Genomic DNA, 16,897 nt, shown 5'->3' on the forward strand with positions numbered 1-16,897 from the left:
GCTATAATCTAAGATCCGAGGTTGCCGTGGTGTAATATTTTAATTCTGTGTCTCCAAGGCGCCTCTGGGTAGTCCTGGTTATTTCAGCAGGACTTGCTGTGAGACTGGTGTGGTTTCAGCCCCAAGAAGGGACTGGTATCCTCTGGTAACAGTTTTTCCCTCCCTCCCTGCCACCTCGTCTCCCTGCATTTTGATGCAGCATGCCATATCTGGCCAAAAATGTGACCGAGCTCGTTACTCAGATTAGTACTAAAACTAAGAAAATCTGTCAAGAGAGAGAAAATCAGAGAGAACGTTATGATGACCTTATCTGATGCTTTTAGGGGATGTACTTTGGTTTGTATGGAATCCAGCATGCTGGAGTTTCTCCTGCTTTGACTTGTACTGAAGTTGAAAAATAATTGTAAATATGTTGAAGTTGTTTTATGCGGTTAGAATTGCACAACTCATAAATGCAAAAGCTCTGCAGAAATGTTTGTGTGCTTAAAGAAGAATATTCAGTTTAAAAGCTGCGTGGCTAATTCTGATAGTAAGATTAGCCTTGCAGTCAGTGAAGTGTGTTTCTCTTGACTTTATCTAAAAGCAACATTGTACCACTTAAATGTCAACATCGCGTACTTTTCTTGCCTAAACTTGGGTACCAAAACACATTAGTTCTCAATCTTTGAAACAATTGTTGCAGAAAAGTATTGCTTTTTTTAAAATACCATAAAATGGATACAAAAGTGGGATTATATAATACAACAATCAACATTACTTAAATTCAATTATCATATCAGAAAAAAATAATGTGTCGTGTTTTAATGTGCTCAGCAAGTACCGTCATAATGCTGAGACACTTCTGCTGTTTTAGCAGAAGCGACTGGAGGTTTGATAGTCTTTTTGCAAGTGTAGAATCGCATTTGTGAAAGCAGGTCTGATGTCTGAAAAACTTGGGTATTTAGAGAATCAAACTTCAGTGAGCATAGCTGTGTAGCTACGAAGACAGAGCAGGATAGATTGCATGCTTCATGGTGGTATTATTAGTACTCCTCGTTATGAGAACTTCTGTATCATTAGCATGCACTGAATGACATTCTAATTTTAAGCAGCAGTCAGGAAGAGAGGAATTGCAATTCTTAAGCCAGAGACCAGTCCTTATCTTTAATAGTAGACAGTCATATTAGATGAATGGACAGCTAGACAATATTGTTCTGGGGAAAATTTCTGTCTAGCTCTGGCAGTTAGATTGGCTTCTATCTGCTGAGGACTTTAAAGTATTTTTATTAAACAAAAATCTATAAACCTGGTGTAAGATTTTTGATTAGATGTTTAGATGTAATTTATTTCCAGTATAAATGTCTCATCTCAATTTCGATTACAATTTCACCTCTAGCTTTGGTTTAACCCTGTGAGTTCACTGTGTACCTTGAAGAGGAGAGCTTTCTTTCCGTGTTTTGTGTTTTAGTTCTATTGAACAGTCTTTTGTATTAGAAGAGAGGAATTAGGATCATTTAGGGCCTTGTCTGTTTTTCTGGTTTTATTTGAATTGAACAATCTCAGTCATTCAGCTGCGACCTATTTCTAAGAGAACTTTTCTTGCTTCTGGTGATCTTTTCGTTTTTATCTCTTATGAGTCTTTTTTTTTTTTTTTTTTTTTTTATTTCTATCCCTTCTCTTGTGCATCAGCACTTCTTTTTGTTGTTGATTCTTGCATATGTGTGGACACTTGTGGAAGACGTCACCCAGCTGTAGACGTACTCTGGAGGTTTGCACCTTTAGAGAATGCTGGTAGCTGAGACTTTCCTGAAGGCTTTTTACATGAGGGAGTAAATTGTCTCCATGAAATCTCAGCTGCCTTACTTTGATAGCGCTGTCCATTGCCTGCAGCATAACCTGATGAATGTCTACTGTGTTTGCAGAGGATGAGATCTCCTCTCCAGCCTGGGCTGTGTGTATGGAGGAGATCGTCATCTTGGAAGGCACGGGAATAACCCCTGCAAAGTTACTGATTTAAACAATGTCTTCTGTAGGATTTCATAAACAACAAAGCTAGCTTGTGAGTTGTACGTTGGTGTGCTTTACAGTAGAGGAGCAAGAAACAATGTCTTCAAGTTAGATCTTTGTTCTCTCTTCATAACTGTAGTCATTTAGAGAATAACAAGTTATTTCACATGCATCATCCTTCCCTCGTCTGCAAGAATCTAGAGGGATCATACTTAATCCTGATCTGTATAAGGATTTCAGAAGATGTCCCCTTGGGGCATAGTGTAACGTGATGCTCATGTTGAGGCTCCTCAGTTGTCTGGGATAGCTGAAGTGTGTTTCTGTACTTTGCTTTCTCTCATGGAAGGTGAGAAAATTGGGAATTCTGAACTCATCCACCTTTTTAAATGACTGTCTGCTGGCAAGAGTCTTTGATATTACCAGGGCTACTCTGTATGCTGGTGTGCTCCAAGCAAACTTTTAGACTCTTCCTCTTCTTCCTTTTTCTTTTCTTCCCTTTATGACTGTGACATTTTTGTGAGCTTTGTGGTATTGGAATTTTACCGGGAGTTAACTTTTTACTTGGAATTGATTAAAAGAAAAAGCAAAGCCTAAGATCAAGTCAGTATTTCTTTTGGAGGCTTTTAATAGGCTTAACAAAATGCAGATTTTGCTTTCCATGGCATCTGTTGTTCACTTTGAACAAAGCACTGCTCTGTGAGTCTATCCTTTCATGTTGTTATCTCTACACTGTTGCAAAACATCTCTGCAAACATCCAGGTTGTACAATTTTGAAGGAAGAAAAGGAACAGCATTTCTGACAAAACAGAGGCATAAATTAGGAGGACTGAGGAAGAGATACCTCTCTCTTCCTTGTGTAACATCCATCACATCAGTTAACTGGCAAATAGTAGTGCCGTTGTACATTCTTCCTAGAACTTCTGTCACTAGTAAACTGAGACTTCATTTAGATGCCTGTGTTACATTTGGATTTTTTTTTTTACTAATGCCAGCACATCTCATGCAAAAAAAACCTCTTGAATTTGTGCTGATCTCTAAAAAATGCTGAAATTTTTTGCTACAACAAGTTCTGTTACCAGAAACTACCAGATTCTCTGTTAGAGACGGAGGAGAAGGTAATTGGCACTATCTTCAGCACTGTCTTTTTGGTTTGGTTAAAAATATCTGTTTTTGCCCCCCCCCCCCCATGGCTCTTTGTGTTCAAGACCATAGGGGTTGCATGCTTACACAAAGCAGATGTATACCTAAGACAGGCTGAATGAACGGCAAGCTCTTCTCTGTGTTCTGACAGAAAGAGAGGGAATTTCACTGTGTTTTTCTGTTTTTTTTTTTTTTTTTAACAAAATAGTTAAGTTTCCAAACCACAGCTTTTGTTAATACAGTTTTTCTTATTTGTTGCTGTGAGCTATTGTAGGAATTCTCTTGGACTCCGTTTCCTAAAGAACAAGAAGTAACCAGAACTCTGGCCACTCTGAAACGTGGTCTTTCTGGGAACACTGTCACCTTCTTATATTTAATAATTTGCCTCAATCTACAGAAGATTATCCTGCTTGAGATTCTGTCACCTTACCCTTGGATTCCAAGGCAAAATAACCTTTTATATTTATTTATTTTTCCTCTAATATCAACATTTCTGAAGTTCTGGTGGGAATCAAAACCTCAGCAATCACGTCTGCTCCCTGGTGTTGGTGCTGTCCACCAGCTCAGTTTGAAGCAGATTTTTCCATCTATTGTTGCTCTCAAAGTTAGTCCAGCTGTCACTGCCTAAGAAGGTGGGTTCTGGCAGCTGCTGTCTTGGTCTGCTACCAGTAAATGCCCTCCTGGAGCCAGGTCCAGGCTTCCTCCATGGCTCTCAGCTGTGGTTTGCAGACAGAAATCCTATCAGCGCAGTGATTAGTCACGTTCTAGTTTTGAATGATGCCTCAGGTCTTTTCTTCATCCTCTTTTTGTTAATTATGCATTGTTATCACTTTGGATACCTATCTGTTGGATTTCTGTGAAGATGCTGTGTATTTCCACTGCCTCCTTGTATTGTTCTGCCCCTGTTTGCGCCCTTTTCATTTGATGCATATCACGAGAAAACCCTATGAAAGGAGAAATGGAAACTTTTTTGCTCTTTTTCTTACAAAACATAACAGTGTATCCCAGAATCATAGAGTGGTTTGAGTTAGAGGGACCTCAGAGATCACCTGTATCCAGGGCTCCTGCCATGGACAGGGACACCTGCCGCTAGAGGGTTTGTAATGCAGAGGGAAGTTATTTTATTTCCTTCATTTCTAATCTTCCAGTAGACTGACACCCTAAGATCTGTCCTAGTTCTCAAAAACCTCAGTAAATAATTGAAGTAATTGAAAGCTAGGGTATTTGCTATCAGGCTTATTGTCTTGTTCCTGCCTGGAATAAATGTTATGTAGCTCTGACCTAGCCCCAGATAACAATCAAGCACAAATGTTGAGCAGCAGATACTATGTGCAGCTACAAAAATTATCATATAGAATTCTGTCGGTTGGTTTGGCAGGAGATCTATGCATTTTTACCAGGAATTTCACAACTGGTTGTATGTTTTGGATGCCGTGGAATGTAACTGAATGAATACCACCGCTGTGGCACCAGGAGAACTTTTCTTAGTTATCCATTACATGTGCAACCTCTTCTGTTCTTTTGCATTACCAATGTGATAGAGGAAAATTGTGCTTCAGCGTGTCCTGGTGAAGAATTCTTTGGACACAGCTGAGCTCTGGGTAGTCCAGAACTTCCTTTCTAGAAGGGATCTCTGTTGTTTATTTATTTGTGGAAATAGAAACCCTAAATTATTTCAACAGTCATAGTTTTTGAAGAAGTCTGGTTATCCCGCTTTGTATCCTTGAATAACATTACTGGAAGAAAACAGGAGTAAAATCCATATTACGGTTATCACAGAATCATTAGGGTTGGAAAAGACGTCCAAGATCATCTGATCCAACCATCACCCTACTACCAATATCACCCACTAACCCATGTCCCTAAGCACCACGTCCAACCTTTTCTGGAACACCCCCAGGGATGGTGACTCCAATGCCTGGCCACTCTTTCTGAGAAGAAACATCTCCTCATTTCCAACCTGAACCTCAAATCTGCATTGGCTCACATGTAGCAACACCTCAAAATGTTGCTTATATAATAGAAAGGAAAATCATGAGGTGCATACATCCCGATTTACTGGGGTTGTCTTGGACAGGCAGTCCCAAAGAAAGTATTTTGTAAGAATAACCCCCCCACCACCAGTATATGCTGGGGCTGAGTGGCTGGAAAACAGCTTTGCAGAAGAGGCCCCGGGGGTTCTGGTGGACACCACATTGAACCTAAGTCAGCAGCGTGCCCTTGCTGCAGAGAAGGCGAGCAGTGTTCTTGGCTGCATCAGGCAAGGTACTGCCTGCAGGTCAAGAGAGGTGATCCATCCGCTTGATTCAGCAGGACTGGAGCAATGCATCCAGTCCTGTGACCCCCAGAACACAAGAGATGAGGATGTACTGGAGAGTCCAGTGGAGGGCCAGTGGTGGTGAAGGCACTCGAGCACACCTGCTGTAAGGAAAGGCTGAGAGAGCCAGGACTTCATAGCCCAGAAGGAGAAGCCTCAGAGGTGGATCTCATCGATATATAAAAATACCTGAAGGGGAAATGTAAAGAAACTGGAGTAAGGCACTTTTCAGTGGCACTCGGGGCCAGGACAAGAGACAGTGGGCACAGGATCCTCCGTCTGAGTGTCAGGAAGCAATTTTTACTGTGAGGGTTGTCAAACACTGGAACAGAGAGGCTGTGGCGCCTCCATCCTTGGAGACATTTGGAAGCTGCCTGGACATCATGCTGGGCAACTGGCTGTAGGTAGCCCTGCTTAAGTGGGGGAGGTTGGGCAAGATGACTTCCAGGGGGTCTCTTCCAACGTCAGCCAGTCCCTGCTCTGACATTGTAAGTGGGGTTCGTTTGATGAGGAACTCGGTGAGGAAATCATGTTCTTGCTTCAAATGATGCAAGGTAATGGTGGAATCATGCAACGTGTGCAATTCCACTACAGCAACCCAAATCACTTGGCAAGGTTAATTCACCGAGACCGTTTGTCAATATAGTTTTCGCACTTTTAAATACAATATTTTGAGAGACTGATTTTTTTTCCAGGAAGTTTGGATTTTCACCTTAAAATCAAGTCTTCTTCTTAACTAATTCTTAGGCCTATGCGCTGCCATGTTTGTTGTGTTTATAGGAACGAGAAATCCAGCTCCTCTCACTTTTTTATCTCCAGATGTTCTTTAAAGGCATAATCAGTTTATTTCCCTCCATTAAAGAACTCCTGACTTAATGGAGCCTAAATTATGTCATAATTATACTAATCAGTCCTCCTCTGAGCCTCTAGCTCAAGTATCTTTTGACTGTCTGTCAGTCAAAATGGCAATGCCTACAGCAGAAGTAACTGCCAAAGTCCCAGTTATGCTCTGTCCAGCTTTTCATGGTAAGTGCTCTCAGACAATCAGGTGTGTAAAACTCCAGACTTGTTTTCGTGTCTTAAAGGAGTGAGAGAGAATGATCTGTTTTTTCCTTGAGAAGAGCAAGTTTTCTGAGTGGTTCAAGTGCTGTGAGGAGATGTCTGTGTTGTACCAGGCTGGTAGATGTTGGCTGAGAGGGTTGTTGTTGAATCCTTGTTTCAAGATTATTTTTTGCCTAGAGCTTTGTGTTATCTTTTTGAAGTATCTTCTGTGTGGATTAATCTGATGAAATTAAAATATTTTAGGAAAATATAATAAAACACTTCCTGTTCAATTTTGAATGGGACTAGAATGTGCACGTTGTTTGTGGTATGCATGCATATTAAGCAACTTTTTTTTTCTAGTTAAAACTGCATAAATGCAAATGCAAAAAACATCCAACCAGAAGTGAACATCTAAAACACACCAGAAGTTAATTCAAGTAGACCTACACAGCAAGGGGCTATGGGCTTGCAAGCTTGCCTTCATGCATCGCGCTTTTTGTAGCCAGCAGTCACATCACCTTCTGGTCTGATTCTGTCAGCGTGCGAGGCAGGGGCAGATCAGGTCAATACTTAAATGAGAAAACATCTTAGCGCTGTAGGAAATGCTTTTCTTGAATTGGTAGTTGGCTGTTTTTCTCCAAACTAATGTGACAACGTGAGGCTCTAGGACAACATGTCACGGAAGGATAGGAAATAGAACCAATGGCTTAATAGCATTTGATGGTTAAAAAATTAAAAGAATTGCATGCAGAAATGTTGGGGTCTGCCCTATTCTTTTCATTTTTCCAAATTGCAATCAAAGCAATTATAATTCTGCTTACCTGCTTTTTAGATGTTTAATTCACTAGTTATCCTCTTGATATAGATAGGAAAGTAGATTATGTACCTGGCTGATTTCATAACGGCATTATGAAGTTATCTTATTATTGCGTTTACAATGTTATTATGATAGCATACACAGCAGTAGGCAGTCACTTCGTATGTTTGAATAAAATAATTCTTTCGAAGGGTTTCTCTGAAGTGAAAATTTATGTTTTTATGAAAAACTTAAAGCTTCAGTTAAGCAATGAAATAAACTTCAGCTTTAAAAGTTTTCATATTTTTTTCTGAGTTTTAGATTAATAAAACATAGCATGCTATTTTATCTGACATATCAAAAACTGAGGTTAGATTTTACTGTAATTATTAACCTAATCACTGTACTTTTTTTTGAAATGTACATAGCTTGAAACAGAAAAGAAATTATTATAAAATGTCCCCAAAACTATATAAAAATATTTTTTTAATCTTGTTTTACATTATCTTTCTTTGATGTTTTTAAAGCTTAAGCTTATAATGACATGAAGCTAAAAAGCTGGAGAATTTAGTTTAACATTTTGTAGTATCTCTAGGTGTTTGTGTAAACTGTATTTTGAAGTAAAATAAAATCACAATTTGGTAAATTACTATTACATCACTTACAGACAGAGTTAAGTTTTTGAGTTAGGACAGCACTTTTTTAATTTCCTTGATGCCAGATAAGAGAAGTAAAGTACTACTCAGAAACATGGCAAAGCTGTCTAGTTTGCATTGATAAGGATCAGTCATATGCTCAGTTTAAAATGTAGATATCTCAAGATACGTTTAGAATTATGATGCTGTTACAGTAATATCAGTGAAATTGTTTCATTAATAAGATATTTATTTAGCTTGGAATAATCTTTTGCTTTTGGTACTTTCATGTGGTAAACAGAGTTACTGAGCACTTGAAATAATTTCAAGTAATTTCAGAATAGAATTTTAATTTTCTTTTCAAGTGATGTGGCAGAGTGTAAAAGTTCTCCAGGCCAGTTTAATAATTCATCTGAATGCTTAACCCAGATGCTGTCAAATTCTCATCAAAATAAATACAGTCAGGATTTTCTGCATGGTAAGGCAGCACTCACACCAGAATCTGGTTTAGGCTGAATTTCCCCTGGTATACCAGCGAAATAAATACCTTCCAGAAAGTTACAGGTGTGTATAACTTCCTTGTGTTGGGGCTCAGATCACTCTGGTTACTCTAGTGACTAAAAAGACTTTCATTTCTACATCAGTATTACTATTTGGATTGCTGTTGTAGCTGCTACAATAGAAGGAGACATTACTCTTCAAAATACAGTGCTTGATTTGCACCAAGATGAGAAACAGGCACAAGTTACCTTAGGACTTTGTAGCAAAAGATAAGATTGAATTTTTAAGCCAAGCTTTTGACACCTATCAGTCATATATTGCAGAAGAAAGAACCCACAAAGAATTACAATCTGATAATAAATCCCTGGAACTTTTTTCCCTGTCTACTACCTTTACTTTCATTTGAAGCTGTTTGTATTTTTGCTTCAATTTACTGTTTGGTCATGAAAATAGCAAAAGCGATCGCAGCATTACAGAGGACAAGTATTTTTCAGTAGTAACTGATACATACTTTGAATCAATCACTCTTAGAGACATTGTCATCAGCCTGTGAACATGAAGGAATTACATCTTTTGAGGATCACATGCTGACACATCTATTATTTTGGCAATAGGTGAGATATTGCACTGCTACAGTGCATTTAAAGCAAGACGTCTTTGACCATTTCCATTAGAAAAGTGCTTTTTTCTTGGCATTTTACCTAGCTGCTAGAGATGTCTGTATTATTAAATCTTCAGAGAAATGTTAGATGTCTTGTGCAGAGTAACTTTCCTGGGCTTAGTTGAAAAAGACTTTCTGTTGACTGGAAGTCCTTGTCGCTGTTGAGAGGTAGACTCCTTTTTGTTCTAATAGGACCTGTAAGGTGGTGCCTGATGCCTGTCCTCCTATCAAAGCCCTGGGTATTCAGATACTACTTCCGAAGATACAGGGGACAATCTTTCCAGACATTTTTCTGAATTTCATGTCACTGCTTGCTCTTCTCACGGGAGTTTTTCTTTACAGTGCCTATTGCTTTGGTCTGCACAAAGGATGGATCAAAATCTGTATCTGTATACCCCTGATCAGTCTGGTTCTTTTGCCTTAAAACACACACATTACTTCCTCTCATTTAAGTCAAGAAATCTCTTATTTTAACTCCCGTCCCAACAATGATGTCCAGCTTTACATTGCTTGAATAATCATAGGGTCATCTTTGATAGATATTTTGGGGGGCTCACCTCTCAGCATTGTTTTTCCATCAGAGTGATATTCCCATGCTTAAGAGTAATGGATTCATACAAAAGCAGTAATAACTCCTCCTCAGTTGGGAATTGAAGTGCCTCTTTTTCTGAACAGAGGTGAGCCTTTTTGTTGATGTTTATTTACTTTAGACAGTCCAAATATTAACAAAACTACTAGAATTTAAGATAGGATTGTAGAAGTAAAGGAAACAAACATACACTTTAGATTAAAGAGATTTCTATGTTCGATTCAGCTAACACTGTTGGGTTTCATATCCAGTCTCAGACCCAGGATCTCACACTCAGAAATTCCAGCTCTATTACATTCTTGTGATCTTCAGTCAGGATCAATTTGACATTAAAAAAAAGCAAACAAAAAAAACAAAACAAACAAACAAAAAAACAAACAACTAGTCTCTTACAGAAGACTTGGTTATCTTGATAAGTGCTTTATATTGCATTTTAGTGTTGTGGTAACCTTTGGAGAGAAAACAAAACTAAACTAAACTAAACCAGGATTTAAATGGGAAGGAAGAGGTTTATTCACAATACTGTGAAATTAGTTAAAATTATCAAAATAAAGAAAAATTAGTCTGATTGCTAAGGTATTATACACCCGTGTTTGCTAGGAACATGCAAAGTTGATGTTTACATTGCTGAATTTGCATGACAGTAATGTCAAGCTAACATGAATTTTAGAATGCTTATGCACGTGTCTAAATACATCTCAGTGAAGATAACTTTGTTAGCAATGGTATTCACTTTAGGACGAAAATATGCCATATTAGATTTCTTCTGTGAACAGTACTTAAAATTTATTTCATATCAGCACACTTGTATGAAATTCCCTCCTGCTCCCAAGAAACAGGGGAACTGTGTCCAAAGAGTAAGTGCCATAACTTTGCAGAGAATAATGTTATTTCAACAAATTGATTAACTTCACAGATACCACAAGTGGTACTACTGGCGGTTTAGCCAGGTCGGTGACAGATGACATGCAGGGATTTTTTTCCATTAATGTTGTGTTGTCTATAGGGCATGTATGACTTAAACTGTCTTTGTACAAGATATGTTGTATTGGATATTTGACATAAAACTATACATAAATGAAATGTACAGTTCTTGTGAAGGATTCAACTAAAGAGAAGAGAAGCAAAACTGAGGCAAAGGATGAGACTTAATAGTAAAGCAGATGTGTCCAGGCTGAAAATGGTGTTTATCAAGTGCCCATAGTTCTAGTAAAGTCATTGTGTTCTCATCTCCAGCTCATACTTTTCAGTCTTGATTGCGTATTGAATTTTTCTTTAGTGGAATTGGAGAACAAAGTTTGTGGATATGACAGTCTTATAATGATGCTCTAAAAGACTAGATGGAAAAGAATTTTTACTGCTTTGCCTCTTTCTATTTACGTGGAACACTTTGTGACTAGATCTAGTTGGATATGTTATAAAAATAGCAATTCTTCAGTTCTCTGAATTACAGGGTAATGTTTTAATAAAAAAAGCTCCTAAAATATCACTGTTATGTAGATGCGTGCAAACATTACACACACCCCTATATAGTTTTCTAAAATTATTGGGGAAAAATATGATTAGGGGTAGAAGTCACATAGAAAGCTATATGCATTTTTGTTGTTCGAGGGCGAGTGGTGGTGAGATGTCTCCATTTTATCTAGGCAGTATGCATACAGAATGAGTGGATTAGTTCTGTGTTTTGGTTATCTGACAACTGTATAAACCTGCTCCTGACTTTTAGAACTGTGTTAATCCTCGTTCCCTGCTTATAGTCCCTCCACAAGAGCAAGCAAGGTGAATGATGCTTTATCTTAGATCAGGACAAGGCATCTGACAGCATCTCGTGGTTGCCTGAGGATTTATTGTGGTGAATGTGACATTTGAAGCTAATTTCTTTCTTCCAGAGTACTTAGAGAAATAACAGAGAAAATGTAAGGAAGTGGTAAATGTTTGGTTTGTTGTTTTTTTTAATTATTATTTTTTTGTTGTATTTTTGCTTTTTTGATTGAGGTTGCATTTTTAGATATGTGTATTTTTTGGCACAGGTTCCTTTTTTACTTTGTGCTTTATTAATTGCTGCTTCTGTCATAGAAATTAATGCTATAAAAATGAATAACCTATGAGACATTATTCAGCAGTAAGTTCATTTATAAATAACTGATTTTTATCCCTTGCAGGTTACAGTGTTTGCTAATGCTAATGAGAATATATTTTGTTACCTTATTGGTAATACACAACTGGATCCTTATCCTTGAGATAAACATAATTTTAGAACAGAATACTTGTATTTTCTTGGAAGTATTGTTCATGAATGTTATTTATCTATCTTGTCCTTTGTAGTGGTTTTTAATAATGAAGTTTGTGAATTCAGATTTACAACAGTTTTCATTGCCTACCAAATGCCCATTGACCTTGGAGTCCTTTCAGTATTACATTTTCGAATGCCTTCCTGTTCTTTTATGCTTCTGTTACACATGGGGATTTGTTTGTTTTAGCAGACAGTATTTCATGCAAATATTCCTGTTATATGTCTATGCTGTTGCTTAAGTGGTTATCAAGACAGCAAGCAAAACGAGAATTTCAGGTACTTTCTTTAGAGCATTCCAGGCCTCTATCACATTTGTATGATGTTCCTAAATGATGCTTCAGGTGTTGTCTCAATTTTAAGTGGTGCCCTTGCTCATCTCACCATTCTGGGTGTGAAGTGAGATGCTGGGATGATAAATGTCCTTGGCTTTACTTTTCTGTAGGAAAACACATGTGACTAACACCTGCAGAACACCCGGTGCTCTCAGGAGCTCACGAGGATATCTAGCAGATCTTTGGTCTCCAGGGTTGGCAAAATGCAGGTTGTCTTTGTGTTCCCTTCTACTCTAACCCTTTTTTGGTTTGTAATGAAACAGAGTCCATTGAAGCACAGGATATTGTGCTTGTCTCAGCTTCTCTAGCAGCTCTGTCACTGCTTTCTTCCCACCATTCCTTATTTTAAGCTAATCGCTAATTTTAACACAGTGACCTTTCTGTACAAAAGAAAAACCTTTCAAAAATTGTCACTAATTATTCCATGACTCCATTCTTGCATATTCAAATGATAGGTTCTCACATATTCTGATAAGTTATTCATAATATGTCCCCTAGGAGAGAAGAATGAATTTCTGTTTAATCTACATGACTTACTCAGACATATGAAATAAAATTGTATAATCTGTGGTTTGTTTTTTCCTCTATATAATACTGAAACATCTTGTATAAATTTCAAAAACCAGAGAGGGAAGATTAATCTAGTAACTTAAAAAGTGTTTTAAGTCTGCACTGGAGAAGAAGCAAATGGTAATGACTGGATGAAATTTGTAAGTCTTGTTACAGAGATACTCCAAGAAAACGTTGTTTCAAGACTTTTACCATAATAGTGAAAGATTTACAAATAAGTATATTTTGTACATCACAGAAGCCTATTTAGTTAGCTTGTGAAGTTAGGGACATCAAAAATAATCTTTTTCTGGAAAGAATTTTTTTGCTATTTTCCTGGCTCAAAATTTTGGAGTAAACACTTTGACCTTAAATCTTTCATTCTTTATATTTCTAATTCTGCAAACAGTGTAATGGGATTTTTTGACATTGTTTCATTTTCTCCCTGTATTTAATTAGAAATGAAGAGGGTTCCTATTGACACTGGCAAAATCATTTATATTTGAAAGGAAGGGAAAAATTTTAATCTGTTTTCTGGAGGTGTTAACTCCCTTACTAGAATGCTTAAACCAACTGCACCCTCAGCAGTGGAGAAGGTGTCTACAAGAGGCAAAACCAGACACCTACCTGCATGAAATGGCATATAGCTCCAAGAACATTTTTCTTCAGTTTTCATATCTGTCCAGTTGGAAACTTTGCATTAGTGTTACTGCGCTCACTCTCTAACCCTTTCCTCTTTGAAGATCTTGTCTTTTTGTTCTCTTCTCCTGAGTTTTGTAACAGGGAAAAGACTAAAAGGTTCTCATTCAGAATCTCTTACAAACAAGCCTTTAGATAAAGGAAATGAAATTTCGTTCCCCTGGCTTTGTTAAGGTATGATGATGTCTAGATGAGCCTATAAATGATAGCACAGATCAGTTTCTAGATGCTCATCTAGAGCATCTTAGATGCTTTTCCTTACTACTCTTACAGTATAATTCTTATTGTCATGAGTCTAGGCTTTTGAGTTCCGTTGCATTGCTTGTTTGGATGTTCTGGAAATGACTGGGCAGCCATAACCAGTATTTTGAAAGCAATTAGAAATGGGACAGAAGAGAATTCCTTTGCAAAACATTTTCTGAGTATGGCTAATATCACCTTGCACAGTGTTTGTTGGAGCTGGATGTTTCAATAGTGTCCATATTGAAATAAAATATAACAACAACAACAAATAAGAAATCTGACACCTTTTTACAAAAAGAATGAAAGAAAATTAAAACTTAGGGCTTTGCAATGGTGAATTTTACAAGATTCTTGCCAGCTTTCCAGTTGTCTGTCTTGGATCTTCTGTGTATTATTCTCAGTTTGTCTGAGCAAGAATGCATCATCAAGGTTTCTTACTTGGAGACTTTTGTTTTTAGATGAGAACGGAAAGTACAAATTATTTGAACTGTAGTTTACTAACCTTGTAAAATTATTTTAAGAATAAACTTCAACAACAGAAATTCTGATATGTCATTTCTTACGCCTAATGATAATGTGTTTTTCAGTGAATGACAAGTAGAGTCTGTTGATGAAGGATTTACTAGTCTCTTTCGATAAGTTTTATGTTAGCTTCAACTCTTACTTCTTGTTAATCTAAAAACATACGCATCTGTCTGAGAATAGAGAACAATAATAAGAGAAACTGCATCTGGGAATAATCACTGTTATTATAATGTTATACTATCCTATTGCCTGGTCCCCATTACAGACTCTCTTAGTTTGAAGTTTTATGCCTGCACAATTTAAGGAATCTGAAAAAAGCTTTACATGATCTTGGTGCTATGACAGCAGCTATGTGGAAGACCTAGTAATGATGCTTCATGAAGAGTAGTGGTTTGTTTTGTCTATGGGAAATAAGCCTGCCCAGATTTGATCTACATAAACTTTTACGAGAAATGTTTGCTGCTTACAGCTCTTCCTGCTATGGCAATTGAGGCAGTATGACATAAATGTAGTTTCTCCTATTATTTTTTTTTCCTGGAGAAATATGGGTAAGTGTCAGCAAATAAGAGATTATCTACAACTATACATAAAATATCTCTAAACTTACAATGAAAATATTTTTCTCTTTTTACTCATAGAAACAATTTGACACTTGAAATTGACTCTTCATTAATAGATATCTGAGTGTGTTATTTTGCAGCAGTACTTTTTGTGCATTTTTACTGGTGTCCTAGTTTTATGAAGCTCAGGAGTAGTCACGTGAGTATATTCTTGGATTTTCATCCAATATTGTTGCTAAGGAAACATCATCTTTAATACTGTATCCTTGTCTGCAGCTTGTCTGTATTAATCAATGCCTGCTAATGCTCAGAACAAAACAAGGGAAGATAGAAAAAATCTTGATTTGTTTTATAATAAAGTAGAGTTTTTGCAGACTATTCTCCTTCAGGATCCCTTCCCACCACAAAACTCACAGAAATTGGAGGGTCACAACTGTGTCTCTGGTGTCATCCCAAACTCATACTATGGGCAATTTTTGTTTCTTCAAGAGGCTGGCATTAATCATTGACATCATTAATCTACCCTGGGGATTGTACAGTGTGTGGGTCTGGTCGGAGTGGTGGGGAATGCTTGTGTGCAATTCTGGAAGGGAGGGAGAGCCTTTTGTTAGGACTGTAAGCGAGGAGCTTGAATGCAATGAGTTGAGAGGCATATCCCTTTTCAGTACACTGTTAAAATTGTAATACCGTATTTCAGTCAGCTTGGAAGATCCATCTGGAAAAAGGCATGCCAGTCAGAGATATCAGCAGATCTCTGTTCTCTGCAGATTCTGGCTATTTGGTTGCAGTAGTGAGAGGCAGAGTCTTGGATTTTCTACCTCTTAACTCTTCTCAGAAGTATCGAATTTTATATCCAATTTCAAAATTAATTTGACTAAGCAATTTGTTAGTCTAATTCCTGCTTTATTTCGTGGTCATATATGCCTTTTTGGACATTTTCCCTCAGATCTGCCTCTTTGGAGACACTGTGTTAGAACTATCATTTTGCTCTGGAAAAGTCCAGGTCAGACAGGCCAGAGGTAAGCAGGAAAGCCTGAAAAACATGTCTTGTGAGGAATATTTGTTTCCTTTTTTGGACAAGCAGTGGTATCTCATTCCTCAGGTTAGTCATCCCTCAGAAAAGAGCAAAAAATATCAGGGACAATTTTCCAGCCTGTCTATGTAGGCTAGCTGCAAGCACAGTTTCCGCAGCCTAACCTGGAGAGGTCATCCCAGCTTTCATTATCAAAACAGTAAAAGGAACATGAGTTCTTTCTTTCCAGGTGCAGAGCTTCTCATTTGCACTAAGCATTCTCCTACCCCTACAGAGGAGGGAGAAAAAAATCACAAGAAAATCCTTGTGAGAGATCAGCATACTGAAATCTGTGGAGCCTACACCAACAGCACTGGCGGCTGTCTTGAGAGCTGAGCCCCAGTCATGGTTTTCTGCCTTTCCGCAGGGACTGACCATGGGCAGTAAGCAACAACACCAGCAGCTGGAGTGTTGTAGTTGGACACCTCTGCAGGGCTGTCTGCGATATCTCCTCTGGGGATATTCAGAGAGATCTTGTTGTGCTTGTTTGTTTCTGTTGAATGCATCATGTGTGTGAGTGAAGTAGTCTCTGGATTGCAAGTGTTTTTCCATGCCAGGCACCCATTTGAGTTAGATTTTTTTTTTCTTTCTGCATTAATAAGTTGCATGCAGTACATTGCTCAGGGCTGCTTTAATAATGAAAATGCCTGAATGTGTGAATTGTAGCTATGCTTTTACTCAGGAGGTTAGAACAAGATACCATACACATGTATCTGGTATTTATTGTGAAGCCTGTAAGGATTGCTCAGTCACTCATAGTCCAACAAAAGACCTGGTAATGATCTTCAGGTCTCTGAAAACTGGAGTCTGATTCTTCAGCTTTGGTCAGAGCTCAAAATTTCAGACCTGGAACGTGCTGTGTAAAAGCAGTCAAGACTTGAATATTGAAGAAATAGCATCATATCATTTGTAGCTCATAGGAAAGTCACATAAATAATTGTAGCAATTTTCTTTT

The 16,897-nt window shown here is 37.8% G+C and overlaps 1 protein-coding gene across 3 annotated transcripts in view; it reads left to right on the forward strand.

The window, feature by feature from the left end:
* Positions 1-16,897, forward strand: part of EML5 (EMAP like 5) — a 101,781-nt gene that overhangs the window by 1,219 nt on the left and 83,665 nt on the right. The gene's annotated exons all lie outside the window — the stretch shown is intronic.

Source organism: Aythya marila (genome assembly GCF_965140915.1).
Source record: "Aythya marila genome assembly, chromosome: 5".
Taxonomy (NCBI): domain Eukaryota; kingdom Metazoa; phylum Chordata; class Aves; order Anseriformes; family Anatidae; genus Aythya; species Aythya marila.